We start from the raw sequence: 16885 nt of genomic DNA, 5'->3' as shown, positions 1-16885 counted from the left end.
CACCTGTTATGGACAAGGTAAATCTTTTGAGAACCCTCCATACTGCTTTCCAGAGCTGTCAAACCAGTTTACATTCCCACCAACAATGTAATTAGCGTTCCCTTTTGGCCACATCCCCACCAGTATCTGTTATTTGTTTTTTTGATAATGACCATTCTAACTGGCATGAAATAGAATCTCAATGTGGTTTTGATTTGCACTTCTTTTATGGCCAGCAATATTGAACATTTCTTCATGTGTCTATTGGCCATTCTTAGTTCCTCTCCAGAGAAGTCTCTTTTTAATTCTTTTTTTTTTATTTAATTTTATTTTATTTGTGAACATACTGTACAGAGGGGTTACAATTACATGGGCAGGATAATGCGTACATTTCTTACCAAGCATTGCAGCCTCCTCCTTTGGTTTACCCTTCACATCCCTTCCCAGCCTCCCCCCTCCCCCCCCCCCAATCCCAATTCTTCTCCTTTCCTCCTTCCCCCCTCCCCCCCCCCCACGTTGTAAAGCTTGTTTTGGACATGACAACTTGTACTTCTCATTGCTCTTTTTAATTCTTTAGCCCACTTATTAATGGGGTGGTTGTTTCTTTGAGGATTTGTTATTGGAGGAGGTAGTTTTTTGAGATCTAGGTATATTTTTGATAGGAGGCCCTTGTCTGTTGTATGGCTAATGAAAATCTTTTCTCAATCTGGAGACTTTCTATTCATCTTGCTAGCTATGTCTTTTGCCATGAAGAAGCTCTGTAGCTTAATGTGATCCCATTTATCCAACCTTTATGTGATTTGTTGCATTTCTGGGTTTTTATTTAGGAAGTTCTATGACAAAACAGGATTCATTCCAGGGATCCAAAGCTGGCTCAATACACACAAGTCAATTAATGTAATTCAACAATAGGAGCAAGAACCACATGATCATCTCCATAGCTGCAGAAAAAGCATTGGCCAAGATCCAACACCCCTTTATGATGAAAGCTTTGGAGAAACTAGGAATCCATGGAACATTCCCCAATATAATAGAGGCTGTATATGACAAACCTACAGCCAGCATTATATTTAATGGTGAAAAGTCAAAACCATTTCTTCTAAAATCAGGAATGAGACAAGGATGTCCACTCTGTCCACTTCCCTTCAATATTGTACTGGGATTCCTAGCCAGAGTAATAAGGCAAGAGACAAACATAAAAGGGACCCAAATAGTTTAAAGAAGAAGTAAAACTCTCCCTCTTTGCAGATGATATGATCCTGTATTTAAAGAACCCCATAGACTCATCTTCCAAGTTACTTGAGCTGATCCCAAACTTTGACAAAGTAACAGGGTATAAACCCACAAAAATCCATAACTTTTCTGTATGCCAATGATAAGAAGAGTGAGGTCAAAATTTAAAAAGCAGCTCCTTTTGTAATAACCTCTAAAAAAAAATAAAATACCTGGCAATAAACTTAACCAAAGAGGTCAAGGACCTCTATGATCAAAACTTTAAAAACTTAAGAAAGGAAATCAAAGCAGATTTAAGGAAGTGGAAAAACCTCCCATGCTCCTGGATTGGGAAAATTAACATCGTGAAAATGGCAATACTGCCCAAAGCTATCTACAAATTCAATGCAATACCTATCAATATCCCAACAACATTCTTTTTTTTTTTGCCAGTTCTGGGGCTTGAATTCAGGATCTGGGCACTGCCCATGAGCTTCTTTTGCACAAGGCTAGCACTCTACCACTTGAGCCATAGTGCCACTTCTGGCCTTTTCTGTTTATGTGGTGCTAAGGAATTGAATCCAGAGTTTCATGCATGGTAAATGAGCACTCTACCACTGATCTACCTTCCCACCCCCCCCCCCCCAACTACATTCTTTAATGAAATAGAAGAAGCAATCCAAAAATTCATATGGAGCAATAGAAGACCCTGAATAACAAAAACAATCCTTAGCAGGAAGAACAGTGCTGGAGGAATATCAATACAAAACTTCAAACTCTATTATAAAGCTGTAGTTATAAAAATCAGCTTGGTACTGGCACAGGAACAGGTCTGAGGACCAATGGAATAGAATTGAAGACCCAGATATAATCCCACAGACCCATGGCCAGCTAATTTTTGATAAGGGAGCTAGAATTGTCACATGGAAGAAAGGCAGCCTTTTCAACAAATGATGCTGGTGCAACTGGCTATACACATGTAGAAAATTGAAGTTAGATCCTTATATATCACCCTGCACCAGAATCAATTCCAAATGGATCAAAGACTTCAAGGTAAGAGCAGAGACCCTGAAAATATTCCAGAAAGGGATAGGGGATATGCTACGGCTCCTCAGCCAGGTCAAACTTCCTAAATATACATTATTTTACCCATCCACTAGGGACATCTGGGTTGATTCCTTGCCTTGGCTATGGTAAACAATGCTGCAATGAACATGGTTGTGCAAGTGGCTTTTGTATAACCTGGTTTGTGGTCAATTGGTTAAATGTCCTGTGTTTAATCTTTTGAGGGATTGCCATACTTCTTTCCAGAGTGGCAGAACAAGTTTACCAAACATTTCTTAAATTCTCTATAATCAATGCATTGTCTTATGTTTTATATATCTGCCCCTTGTCAGAAGGACTCCACACTTCTTGAGCCCTGTGGATCTTGCACATTGCTGTATTTCTAGCACCTAATTGATGCTGAATAAATACTATTAAATTTCAGTTTACTATATGCTTACTTTTTAGTTTTAAGAGCCATGTTTATCAGCAAAATGCTGGAAGTTGAGGTGTGACCAAAGTGGTAGAGTACCAGCCTTGAGCAAAAAAGCTGAGAGGGAAAGACCTTGAGTTCAAGCCCCAGTACTGGCACAAAACAATAAAAAATGAAAAGTAAGAAGCAATTTTATTTGAGAGCAATATTTTCACTGTTGAATATTTGTACCAATAAATGATTAATTTGGATTTTCTTTCTTTTTTATTGTGAGAATACCGTACAGAGGGATTACAATTACATGGGCAAGATAACGAGTACATTTCTTATCAAGCATTGTTGCCTTCTCTTTGTTTCCCCTTCCCATCCCTTCCCATGATCCCCCCTCCCCCCACTCGATCCTCCCCCCACCCCCCACCAAAGTTGTAAAGTTCGTTTTCGACATAACATCTTTTAACATCTTATTGTTGCGATGGGTCCACCTCTATCCCTAGTTAAACGATTTGTTTTTTCCCTTCCCCTCCACAAATTATACCAACATCAAATACAGTGAAAGCATGGGTTATACCGTGGGGGAAGGACATACAAAGCAACAAAGAAATCATCTTATAAATATGTTAGAAACAATTGCATAAAAGGAAAAAAAAAAACAAAAAAAAATTTGAATACTTATTTTGGGGTTCATTCCCCTAACATCAACTTATCTGACCTTTACTGCTTGACTCAAACATATACTAGATATTGCAAATAAGGGAAACCATGGGACCTATGTTTCTTTGGGCCTGGCTTACTTCACTTAATATAATTTTTTCCAAGTCTTTCCATTTCCTAACAAATGGGGGAATGTCATTCTTTCTGATGGAGGCATAGAATTCCATTGTGTATATATACCACATTTTCTTGATCCATTCATCTACTGAGGGGCATCTGGGTTGGTTCCATATCTTAGCTATGGTAAATAATGCTGCAATAAACATAGTCTTGCTGGTAGCTTTAGTGTGGTCTTGTTTGTGGTCATTTGGGTAAATGCCCAGAAGTGGGATTTCTCCGTCATAGGGAAGCTATAATCATCTACCAAAAAGGACTGACAAATGAGCCCCAGAAACAAAATAAATTAAACTTCTGTGGATTAGTCTAGAGGCTGGGCCAGTTAACCCTTATTTTTGTAGTAAATTTTTAGCCAGCTTGAACCAAGTTACAAACATATTGGGCAACAGGAAGTCTAAAATACACATCAGCATTTTATTTTTAAAGCTTTGCAGTTTGAGTTTGCTTCCCTTTTCTTTATATCTTATTTATTGAAAGAAGGAAAAAAAAGTCAAACAAGATGTAATCCAAAAAGAGCAAAACTGTGGAGTCTTGGCATGAAGAGAGCAAAAACAATCAGTTGACTTTAAGTGGCAGGTATCCACACTAAACTTAAAGTGTTTTCTTGGAAGTGGAGCTGTGGGTTAAGTGTAGAGTGTCAACCTTGAGCGAACAAAACAAAGGAACAATACTCAATGCCCTGAGTTTAATACATAAAAGAGATCCTTTCACTTCAAGAAATTGAATTCACCTATGGAATATAGTTGCATCGTATTTAAGGCCTGTAACCAATCTATGCAACACTTTTCTTATTAACGGGCATTATTTCCAAATATTTAGCATGATTATTAATCTCTGGTAACTATAAACAATACAACAACATACACAAATATATAACAGAGATGAAAATACGTAACAGAGATCCTTTCACTTCAAGAAATTGAATTCACCTATGGAATATAGTTGCATGGTATCTAAGGCCTATAAAAAAATCTATCCAACACTTTTCTCATTAATGGACATTATTTCCAAATAGTTAACATGATTATTATTTTCTGATACTGTAAACAATACAGCACGCGCGCACACACACACACACACACACACACACAAAGTTTTCTTTCTTTCCAGATCAGATCTATAACTTCTTAGGTCATAATAAGGAAATATTTAAAATATTCCATTTACATCTGAAGTCAAAAAGACATAGATGATTTATATATTACTTTTGTTTGCACTGTACACCTTTTAACATTCTTAGAGTAGATAGATTAGATGATAGATGTTAGATTTATAGAAGATAGGTAAGTAACACATAGATTAGATTGTTATTCAGATGAATAATGTTAGTACTTATGATAAAGATTAAAGAAACTGGGGATGGGGGGAGAAAGGACCTTTGATCTATGATAATTCTCATTTGTTCCTATCTCTTTTTCCTTTGGTCCTTATATTTAATGACACATAATTGTGTGTGTGAATGTGTTATAGGGTTTATTTCTATTAAATTATCTACATTTCTTCTCAATTGCATTTTCATGATGCCATGTCATTTTCCTCAACCTGATATTTTCTTGAATATACATAACAGAGATCCTTTTACTTCAAGAAATTGGATTAACCTATGGAATACACTTGCATGGTATTTAAGGCCTATAACAAATCTATGCAACACTTTTCTCATTAATGGATATTTTTTCCAAATACTTAACATGATTATTATTCTCTGATACTGTAAACAATATAGCAATGATTTTCTTTTTCATTACTGATGTTTGAATTCAGGACCTTTGTGCTTACTAGGCAGGCAGTTTACCATAAGCAAGCCTGTTTTAACTGGTTATTTTTGACATCAGGTCTCACTTCCTGCTTGACTCTGTGCCTGAGCTTTGATCTGGCTATTTTAGGTTTCCTGTAATAGCTACAATAACAAATTCAGAACCTTATGCCAGCTCTTGGTTGAAAGCAGTCTGAATGTTTCTGCCTTGGATGACCCCACACTGCAATCCTCCTTATTTCAGCCTCCCACATGGCCAGGATTACTAGCATGAGCCACTGACAAGCCACTTGAGACACTGGCATTTTGCTAAGAAATTTTCAACATAATCCCTACTTTGTTTTCTATAGTAAAATACCCTACTTTTGTTTCTATAGTAACTAGTTGCTAAATTGCAAAACCTTATGTTGTTCAGTGCTGAAAACCTTTCTTCTGAATATTTTAAATATTAAAAGTCAAGTTGTTTAAAATACATTGAAATGTGTCTAGTGATTAATATTTAAATATATAATTTTTATCTGTGCTTACATAGCACCAATGAACAGGTGTAAGGGGTGATCTAATTCAACTGTATTTTCATCTAGTCAATAGTACCAGCACCTAAACATATCCAGTCATTAAGCACTTCATAAGTAAGCCTTATTGTCTTTCAACTTTCAATACCAAATTTATATTTGTTGAATTCCCAGGAATAATGGATATTTGGTTTTCTTTCCTTCTACCAATTTACTTAAAGGTATGTTCTCTCACTATTTTCTTTTCATATTATTTCTCAGATATTTTTCTCTCCAAATGAATTTTATTATCACTCTACTTGTTTCCAAAATACTTTAGCACTTTGAAAATTACATATTTTTGAGCTCTTTCCCTATGTTTTTTATGTGATGTGCATTTGGTTTATCTAAATTTTGGATGTTAAATTATCTTTTCAAAAGATATTACTTTTATTCAACAGAAATAAGTATAACCAATATTTTATTTGCACTATTAACTATATAAAGTTGAATAGTAAGTACAATTTTGCATCAGGAAAACAGGCTAAATGTATGAAGGCAATGTAGTCTTGTAAATATTAAAGCTTATCTCAAGAGTTTACTTAAATAAAAGATTAAATAGCTGTTAACAGTGATGTAATCATGGGTCAATTTGTGAAAAAAAGTGTATTCTTTGTTCTTTAGCCTTATTGCCTTTGAATGGGTCATCCAATTCCCTGCAAATTACAATATTATCCCTGCAAACCAAAGTAACACCATTTCATCTAAAGCCACTAAGAGTGACCATCATGTAGAATATGAACAATAATGAATGCTGATAAGGATGTGGGAGAAAGCATCTCTATTACAATATTGATGGGATGAAGATTAGTGCAACTACTAATGAAGTCAGTTCAGAAATTCCTCAACTATCCTATGATCCAGAATGAATTTACTTGAAGGATTTTCAAGTCAGGATACAGTAGAGTCACCAGTATATCCACATTCATTGTTACAATATTCATTACAGCCAAGTAAGAGTTGAGTCTAGTTGAGTTGCTAGGAGACTCAACTACCAAAAATCCAAAAGTGGAGCTGTGGCTCAAATGATAGAGCACCAGCCTAGAGAAGAAGAAAAAATCTAAGAGACAGCACCCCAACTCTGAGTTTAAGCCACAATACTGACAAAAAAATCATGCAAATTGCTTTCTTAGAGAGAAATAGAAAGACTAATTAATGTGTAATCTCTAGTAATCACTAAATAATGCAGTTTTGTATTTATATTACCTGTGAATCAATAATTTGAGAGATTCTGCTTAACCAAATCAGAAAGAATATAAAATGGAAAGACTTAGAAAAAATTGTAAGTAAAGTAAACTAGACCCAAAGAAACATAAGTTGCACTTTTGGAATCCTCCCTTGCATAAACCACACTTTAGGTAACGTGTTGGTGTGTATATACGTATATAACACTATGTTTTATATGTGTTTATAATTTAGACTTTTACATATGAGAAAACACATGCACCCTTTGTCTCTGAGCCTGGCTCCACTTAGCATAATTTTTTCTAGGTCCATCCATTTCCCTGAAAGTGGAATATGGCATATCATTCTATCTAATGGACAAGCAAAATCCCATATATGTATATATATACTTATTTATACATATTATTTATTTATATGTATGTATACCTATATATGTGGATACATACATATAAATAAATATTATTTATATATATAAGTATTTATATATATAAGTATATATAAGCATACATATATATGCATACATATGTCACATTTTCTTGATTCATTTGCCCATTGAAGGGCATCTGGGCTATTTCCACAACTTGTTTATGGTGAATATGTTTGTTTATGGTGCAGCATTGAGCATGGATGTCCAAGTATCTTTAGTGTATCCTGACTTGTAGTCTTTTGGAAAATGTCTAAGAGTGATATTTCTGAGATCCTTTCTTTAATGGAGGGTACATTTAAGCTAAAAATACAAACATTAGTTCCATTTGAAATAAATGACACAAAGACAAGTATTAATGCAATGGTAATATATGGAATTTGGATTTCACAAAGGATCATATTATCAGGTAAGTATTGTGTGGCCTAACAGTATCCTTAATAGAGGACAGAATATGTGTAAAAGTCTATTGGTAGTTCAGGAAGTATGAAGAATTCAGAGATTTAGAATCATGAGTAATTTGGGATACATGGAGAATGGTATTTATGAGGACACACTGGGACAAGGCTAGTGAGAATATAACTTGGTTGAAACAATTTGGAAAGCACTTTGGCAATATGAAATAAGAGCCTCAAAAATATTTCTTGCCTTTGACACAAATCACATCTGCATGTGTATCTTATTAAAAACCAAATGAAATTCAGAAAACAGGATCAAAGATACTCATTAATACAAATTTGTAGTAGGAAAAAATAAGGGGAAAAACTGTTTATATAAGAATGAATAAAAGCAATTTGGGTAATTGAGGAAATATATAACTAATAAAAGCCCATATATGGAGTTCATAATAATACAGGGAATATTTATAATAACTTATTTTATAATACTAAAAGAATGAAATGGGGCTCTTGGAGGTAGATTCAGGTGAATAATCACATTGAAGATGTATGTTACAATTATGGAACAGTCATATCTGGAATATCAACTAAATGCCCATGTGGTAATGGTCTGGTCCCTGACTGACACTCCTGGAAGTCTGTGGACCCTTTAAGAGGTGGGGCCTAATCTTCCAGTCTCTCCTAGGGCCTTGGAGGATAGCAGGACTCAAGCTCCACCCTCTTCCTTCCAGACTCTATGAAGTGACCATGACTTTCTGCCTCACCACAGACTCAAAGCAACAGGACCTATCCACAATGGAAAGAAATCTTTAAAACTGTGAGCCAACATATTGTCTTGTGAGTATTGTGGTTGCATCAACTCCCCGTTTGTCCTTTGTCTCACCATTTTGTTGTTCCCCTTCCCTTCCCTAATTCAGATAAACATAGATAAAATACCCAGGGTACCAAAATCGAATACAGTGACAACAAGGGATAACACATAGAGGGAAAAACACAAAAGAAAAAAGAAATCACATAGTACATTAGAAACAACAAAGTAAAACCTCTAGTTTCCATGTCTTCGAGTTCATTTTGCTTAGCATCATTTTATATGGTCATAGGTACATTAGCTATTGAGCTATTCTGCTTCTCGGCTAGGACAATCCTAGACATATACTACTTATTACAAATGAAGGAAACCATAGGACCTATGTTTCTTGGAGTCTGGCTTACTTCACTTAATATGATTTTTTCCAAGTCTTTCCATTTTCCTTACAAATAGGGTGGTGTCATTCTTTCCAATGGAAGCATAGAATTACATTTTCTTGATCCATTCATCTACAGAGAGGCATCTGGGCTGGTTCCGTATCTTAGACAATAGGTTGGAAATGATCTGTACAACTTGGGGGGAGTTGAGGGGAGGCAAAGCGGGAGAAAATGAGGGAGGGCGTAGCAAGTTCAACAAAACATGTATGCACTACCTTAATTATGTAACTGTAACCCCTCTGTATATCACCTTAACAATAAAATTTTAATAAAATTTTTTAAGAGAAAAAGAAAAACTGTGAGCCACATTAAATCTTTACTCTTGAAAAGTGGATTTTCTCAAGCATTTGATACTGATAAGAAGTTGACTAACAAAACTGAGGAACTCACCACTGAGGATATCCAGATTTTTCCCCTCCCCTGCTGATTCTTCCCCTTTTCCCTTCCTCCTTTCTACCTCCTCTTTTTTTTCTGCTAAGGACAAAATTCACGGCCTTGTACTTACTACACAAGCCTTCTGACTACTGATCTAAAGACCTAACCCCAATATTCTAAATTGTTTTCTGTTCTGCTCTTCTCTGGAAAAGCATACTATTCCTATTACCCTGAAATAGCTCAAGAAAGAAAAGAGAATCATTTCACATTTATTATCCCAGTCAACAAATAAATCTGTCCTTTGTCCAAGTGGACTCTATAACTTCCAAAAAGGCTCTGCTGTGGGAACATGGGGGCAGAGAAATGCCATGGAGAATTGTCTCTCCAAAGTCTTTTTTTTTTCAGGTTTTAAATAACTTTTTAATGTTTTTATTAGTAGTAATTCTTAATGTTGGTTTTAGCAAGGATTACTGTAACAAATACTCAATATCCATAATAGTGTAGAAATGAAAAGCTGACTACAGAATGATTCATACTCCTCTTTCCTATCACCCACAGTGTTAGCCAATCTAGGGGGGTTTCCACACTAACTAGATGGAGCAACTTCTCTGGGCCAGTTTCCATTAAATGACAGGTCAGGGCACATTTATCTGAAGTCTGTTCTACTTTCAATTATAGGATTTAATCATTCCTCTTGCAGGAGTAAAAAGAACTACAAAGGAGTACAATGAGCATTCAAATTATTCTCTTTGAAGGAATTTAGCCAGCTATAATCTTCAAAGTAGATAGTCCAATTAATCAAGGTAAGTGATCTAATACCATTACCTGTGGGCAGACTGATGTTTATAAAATACTATAAAGGAAAATTTAAATAGTTTGAACCTATGACTGTGTTAATTCCACCGAATATTTCTGGAACCAAAAGAGAATTGTTTTGGAGAAACGTGTTTCTAAATTTTAGTAAGTAAAAATCTCTACAAACATTGTACATTGAAGAATAGGTAAGGGAGGCTTACAGGTATACAGTTTATTATTTTCTCCATTCAGACCCTAAGTGATTTCCATTGTACGATTTTACATGAAGACTATGGGTTCAAATCTGATGATAAGATGAGAAATTGTGGTGGTTTCTTTCTGACATTATTTTGAGTGACAACAATGTAATTTTATTCTTTCTGTTTAGATAAGCATGTGGACTCTACAGCTAAGTGTACTGGGGTTAAAGTTTTTCCATTATGTAAAATTGTTCTCATAAGTTCCTTTTTTTCTGGGGCTGGGAAGGTGGCTCAGTGGTAGAGCTCTTGCCTTGCATGCATGAGGCCCTGGGTCAATTCCTCAGCACCACATAAGCAGAAAAAGCCCGAAGTGGCGCTGTGGCTCAAGTGGTAGAGTGCTAGCCTTGAGCTGAAGAGCTCAGGGACAGCACCCAAGCCCGTGACCAACAACAACAAAAAAAGTTCCTTTTTTCTAAAGGTCCAGACTCCCTGACAATTTATTGGAAAACATCTCAGTGTATGTGTACACAGTAACACAGTGATTGTAAAAAATTGGAAATGCACAAATACTTAATTGATGGGTGATTTATTTTGGTATGAACTCTCCCCCAATATTGTTAAACACTTAAACAATTTCAGTCAAGATAATGATGTGAGCTCATAATTACATTGTGGGAGAGACATTGTTATTAGAAGATATAACTTGGCAGCTGCTCATTCAGAGTGTTATTTTGGGGAATTTCTCTGGAGTTTAGGTATTCCTGTTTTCAAAGATAATTCTCACTTTATGAGCTGTTTGGATTGTATGTGAATACAATTGTATGTGAAAATACTAGGCAAGTTTTAACCTGTGTATTAGAAAAGTAAAGATTCACTGTTAAACTGAGTGGCAATTCATATGCAAGAGATGATAAACTAGGCTGTGAGTTATAAATACAGAAAGCAGAGTAGAGGAATCATTAACTCCCCTATTCTACTGAATGTAAAGGAAGGCTAATCTGATGGAATGAGCTAATAGCTAACTTCTTATTATCTTTAACTAGTTGTACAAATATGTTTAAGTAGTTGTACGAAGGGGTTTCAATTCAACATGCCAGTTTGAGTATAATGCATTTTGATCATTCCTTCCATCTTTCCCCCATCTCTCCTAACTCCATCCACAGCTAGTCTTTGATGATCATGGGTTTCAGAAAACAGAGGGAGGGAAGGAGGAAGAGGGGGAATCAGTTTTACTTAGGGTGTTTACGATGGGAAAAATTAGCCAAAGAAGCATGAAAATTCGTACTTCATTGGTAACATTTTTACTTTGACAAGAAATGATAATTCTGTGGTGGTAGCAATATCCCAACTAGTTGATCATTGATGTCTGAAATTTCCCTTTGACAATTATTAATTCCTTTGGATTATTAAGAAAAGTCTCCCTGTGGTACCAAATATATGTCAGTCCTCATTCTTCTCCTGTACGACTACTGACTGTACAATTGCCATACCATCTCCCCTCACCATGTGGATAACCCCATTTATTTAATTCACTGATTTGTCTTTCTCTGAGCACAATTCTACCTGTTGGGTCTGATGGGGAAGTATAACCAATCAAACACAGATTTAGAATAGCCTTCAATTACTTTTTATTGAATCAAAGTGTTCCTGATTCAAATGCAAGCTACCCATTTCATAGGCAGTCAGAATTTTTTAAGTAGCTATGCAGCCTTCATATTCACAGATTGATGTCCCCTGCTGCTTCAGTATGCCATGTGTTATAAGTACCACTTTCTTTTTCAGGTGCTGGGGGCTCACACTTGTAATCCTAGTTACTCAGGAGACTGAGATCTAAGGATCATAGTACAAAACCAGCCTGTGTAGAAAAGTCCATGAGACTCTGATTTCTTATTAACCAGCAAAAAGCTGGTAGTGGAACTGTGGTCAAATGGTAGAGCACCAATCTTGAGTGAAAAGCCAAACAAGAGCACGAAACCCAAGTTTGAGTCCAAATGCTGGCACACCACACAATAAGTACTACATTTTTTTTAAATGTTGTACAAAAATAAAGCAAAAGACTCCTATATCCTAAGACCTGAAAAATCAACATTATCATGACCCACTATTGTCCCACTGTAGGTTGTCTCTTGTGAACTTTTGTTGTTGTTGTTGTTCTTGTTGGTTGTAGGGCTTGAACTCAGGGCTTGGGTACTGTCCCTGAGCTCTTTTGCTCAAGGCAAAAGCTCTACCACTTGAGCCACAGCTCCATTTCCAGTTTTCTGGTACTTCATTGGAAATAAGAGTCTCACAGACTTTCTTGCCTGGGCTGGCTTGGAACTGCAATCTTTAAATCTCAGCCTTCTGAGTAACTACAATCACAGGTATGAGCCACCAGCTGCTAGCCACCTGTGAAATATTAACAACTCAAAAAAAAAAAGCCATCAACAAACATCTCTAGACCAGGTAGGCAGCGTCTTTTCTTCCAAGGGCCATTTGGTTCTAACATTATTCCTGAGCCTAGATTAAGTGAATTTCAAGTTTTGTCTGCAGTTGATGTGGCAGGGTCAGACCAAATGATTTTGCAGGCCTTAGAAGCCCCATAACACAGAAGTTCACTCCCCAGGGAAAGCCTGAGTAAGAAGATGAATAATCTCACAAATCCACAAGATAAGAGCTGTTACCTTTTGTGGATTGTCATTTTCAACACTTTTTTATTTCAAAAGAGGAGCAACTAGTGTCTACATGGCTCCTACAGCTTATAGAGGAGTACAGTGGTGAAAGGAGTTAAGTGGATACAGAGGTGGAAGATGCAGAAATAATGTAAAGGAATTCTAGACCAACGTGGGTGTGGCCCCATGAGATACAGAAATGATTTCTATAGCTATTAATCAAGTATTCACACACTCTGGCAGAATACACTTGCCCTGCCAAGTGGGTAGTCACTTACACTGTACTTTCTTCCTCGCTTAGCCTTTCTTTTGCCCTTCCTCTATTCCTCTTTTCTTCCTTTCCCTTTTCCTTTCCCTTCCCCTTCCCTTTTCTTCCCTTTTGTACCAATGAAGGGTTTGAAAGAAAGGAACAAAATGTTCTGTAGGAAAAGATTATTTTTAATTTCTAAAAGTTGAGAATTTGACTATGCTTACTCTCTTAGCTTTGATATCTGGAAATAGCCATTTTAAATTTAGAAATTTATTTTGCATTATTTTGAACTATTTAGCATTTTTAGAAACAGAAATAGACTTATTTCTTCATTTATTGGTTTTGTAACAAGCCAGTAGAGTTACATGGATTAATATTGCTATCAAAAGTATCTGCCTAGCTGGACACCATTGGCTCACACATATAATCATAGCTACTCAGGAGGCTGAGATTTGAGGATCATGACTGGAAGCCAGCCCGGGCAGAAGAGTCCCCCCCTTTGGGGGGGGGGGGTGTCCGGTCGTGGGGCCTGAACTCTGGGCCTGGGTGCTGTCCCTCAGCTCTTCAGCTCAAGGCTAGCACTCTACCACTTGAGCCACAGTGCCACTTCCAGCTTTTTCTTTTTGCTTATGTGGTGCTGAGGAATCAAACCCAGGGCCTCATGCATGCAAGGCAAGTGCTCTACCACTGAGCCACCTTCCCAGCCCCTCCTTATGAAACTCTTATCTCAACTAAACATTCAGAAGCTAGAAGTGGCACTGTGGCTCAAGTGGTAGAGTGCTAGCCTTGAACACAGAGAGGATCAGGGACGGTGCCCAGGCCCTGAGTTCAAGCTCCACAACTGACAAAAAATCAATCCAAGTATTGGCTTATTGAATCCAGATTTCATCATCTCTCAGATTAAAGAGGTTGAACTAAAAGAAAACTGGTCAGCAAAGAGATGAACAATGCAGGAACTGTTTTCAGTTATTAACTTTTCTAAGTGATTTGTAATGAGAAACCAACCAGGTAAAAGAATACTCTGACAAATAATCATTGTTATGTTTGCTAAATAATAACCCAAACACATACCACCAGTCCTTTATATTCTTATCTTCATATTCTAACATGTTCCCCAAACCCATGTGTGCGTCCATTCTGGTCCACCTTCTCACCCCATCTATCACCAGCATCAGTAATTAATATCCACTGAAGAAAAGAATAATCATCTTTTCCATTAACCAGCAATTAACTTTTCGAATGTATAAATTAGAGTGTGTTTCTTTAAGTTGAGTAGCTGATGTAGCTTTTGAAATTGTCTTTCCCAAAGTTTAGATAAACTTTGTCAGTCCTGTTTTGCTGAAGATGCTTGATTAAAAAAAAAAAAAGTATGGATTCTGAGGCTTTAATTGGGCACTGTTTCTTAATGTTTTTGCTCAAGGGTGTTCTGTTTTTACAGAACTAACAAATTTTATCTGTGTGCATGTATATGCATGTTTTCATAGAACTTATACTATTTATTTGCTGAATGTTATATTACCTAACATCTGTATTGAGTATGTTATCAAAGAGAAGCCAAGAGATATGCATAATTACTTCTCTCTAGTTGAGCATGTAGGATATATCAACTATATACCACTTGAGCCATATTTCTGGCTATATCAACTCTATATCACTTGAGCCATATTTCCACTTTTGGCTTTTTGCTGGTTGTTTTTTTTTCTCCTGGCCATCCCCACCCCCAGAGCTTTCTCTGCTTTGAAGAAAGGAAAAGGGACAAGGCCAGTTCTAGCTGTTGTCAAATATGAATTCTCATCCTCTCTCTTTCCCTCAGGGCTTTAGTTCTGTATACAGATGTGATTTCTTTTTCCCAAGGACAAGAATGAGATTTCACAAGACTAGCAATTTCATTTCAATCTTTCATTGGAACAAATGCATACTCTTCACTAATAATAAAAAAAGAGCCCAACACAAAAATTAATCAAGGATAAAATTTGGCAGCTTAAATGAATTAAAATATTTTGAGTCTGATCAATAATTCAAAGTGCACATATATTCACTTAACATATAAAATTGATAAATATGTGATATCGGGATCAATATCCAATTGGGGGAAGATTTTTGAGAATTAAGCATTTTGATGTACTATTGATGAGGACAATGATGGACATAGCTTTTCTTGAAGAGCAATTTGATTGATATTGATATTGATATTCATCAAACTTGTAAATTTATTTTATTTATTTATTTTGTGTGTGTGTGTGTGTGTGTCCAGTCGTGGGGCCTGAACTCTGGGCCTGAGCGCTGTCCCTTAGCTCTTCAGCTCAAGGCTAGCACTCTACCACTTGAGCCACAGTGCCACTTCCGGCTTTTTTCTTTTTTGCTTATGTGGTGCTGAGGAATTGAACCCAGTGCCTCATGCATGAAAGGCAAAGGCTAGACCGCTGAGCCACCTTCCCAGCCCCAAACTTGTAAATTTATGTAAGTACTTTGACTCTGTAAGTGAAACACTGTGGATTACGGTTCATTACAGGACTGCTTGAAATAATGAATGGTGAATAATATAAAGAAAATTAATGGAAATTCATCCAATGGAATATTTATGAAGATGTCAAAAATAAAAGAGCATTAAATACAGGCAAATATATTGCTATGCAAAAATGCAGAATAGATGCAGCCATTAGAAATGACAAAATAATGGCATTTGCAGGGAAATGGATGGAGCTAGAAGGAATCATGTTGAGCGAGGTAAGCCAAGAGAGAAGAGACAAACGGTACATGGTCTCCCTGATAAGTGGATGCTAAATCCAAAATGTTAGGTGATACGACAAAACTAACAGGACTTAAGAAACAAAGAACTCCCACTCATCTGGTCGAACCACTACTAAATATCCCCATGCTGCTGATCACATGTATGGTGTATAACATGTGAACACCGTTATATGTTATAGACTGTGATAGACAATTTGCTCCAGGAAAGTTAGAATGAACTTGTGACTTTAAATGAGCATCATTATTCCACAATACTGTGAAATTCCAGAAATTATGTAATCACTTAATCACAATCAAAAAAAAAAAAAAAGAACCTCGGGGAAGGTAGGGAGGGAAGGGATGGTAGGGGGAAAACAATGGAGGGGGTAACAATGTTCAAGAGGAAGTGTACTCATTACCTCACTCATGTCACTGTAACCCTCTGTATAGTATCTTTACAATAAAAAAAAAGAAAGTACTCATTTATAATCATTTGGATTCCTTGGATGTTTGTTATAATGTTTCCTGTGACATCCCTATCTTTTTATTTGAATTTCCTCTCTTCTTTTTTTGTTAATCTCACACGTGGTCTGTCAATTTTATTAATTTTTTCAAAAAAAATGCAGAATAGGCTGGATACTGGTGGCTCAAGCCTGTAATCCTAGCTACTCAGGAAACTATCTGAGGATCATGATTCAAAGGCAACCTGGGCAACAAAGTCTGTGAGATTCTTATCTCCAATTAACCACCAGAGAACTGGAAGCGGCACTGTGGCTGAAAGTGAGAGCAAGCTATCCTTGAGCAAAAAAAAACTCAAAGACAGTACCCA

General features: G+C 36.5%; 1 long non-coding RNA gene across 1 annotated transcript in view; it reads left to right on the top strand.

Annotated features, from left to right (window-relative positions):
- Positions 1-8571: 8571 nt before the first annotated feature.
- The window catches only part of LOC122116901, a 37525-nt gene continuing 29211 nt past the window's right edge, over positions 8572-16885 (top strand). The window contains exons 1-2 of the long non-coding RNA XR_006149033.1: positions 8572-8650; positions 10134-10236. This is a non-coding gene — a long non-coding RNA (uncharacterized LOC122116901). The remainder of the gene's footprint in view (positions 8651-10133; positions 10237-16885) is intronic.

The sequence above is a fragment of the Dipodomys spectabilis genome, unplaced genomic scaffold, assembly GCF_019054845.1.
Source record: "Dipodomys spectabilis isolate Male_0828 unplaced genomic scaffold, ASM1905484v1 ptg000003l, whole genome shotgun sequence".
NCBI lineage: Eukaryota > Metazoa > Chordata > Mammalia > Rodentia > Heteromyidae > Dipodomys > Dipodomys spectabilis.
The sequence above is the reverse complement of the archived record's forward strand: the minus strand, read 5'-3'. Positions and strand labels throughout refer to the sequence as shown.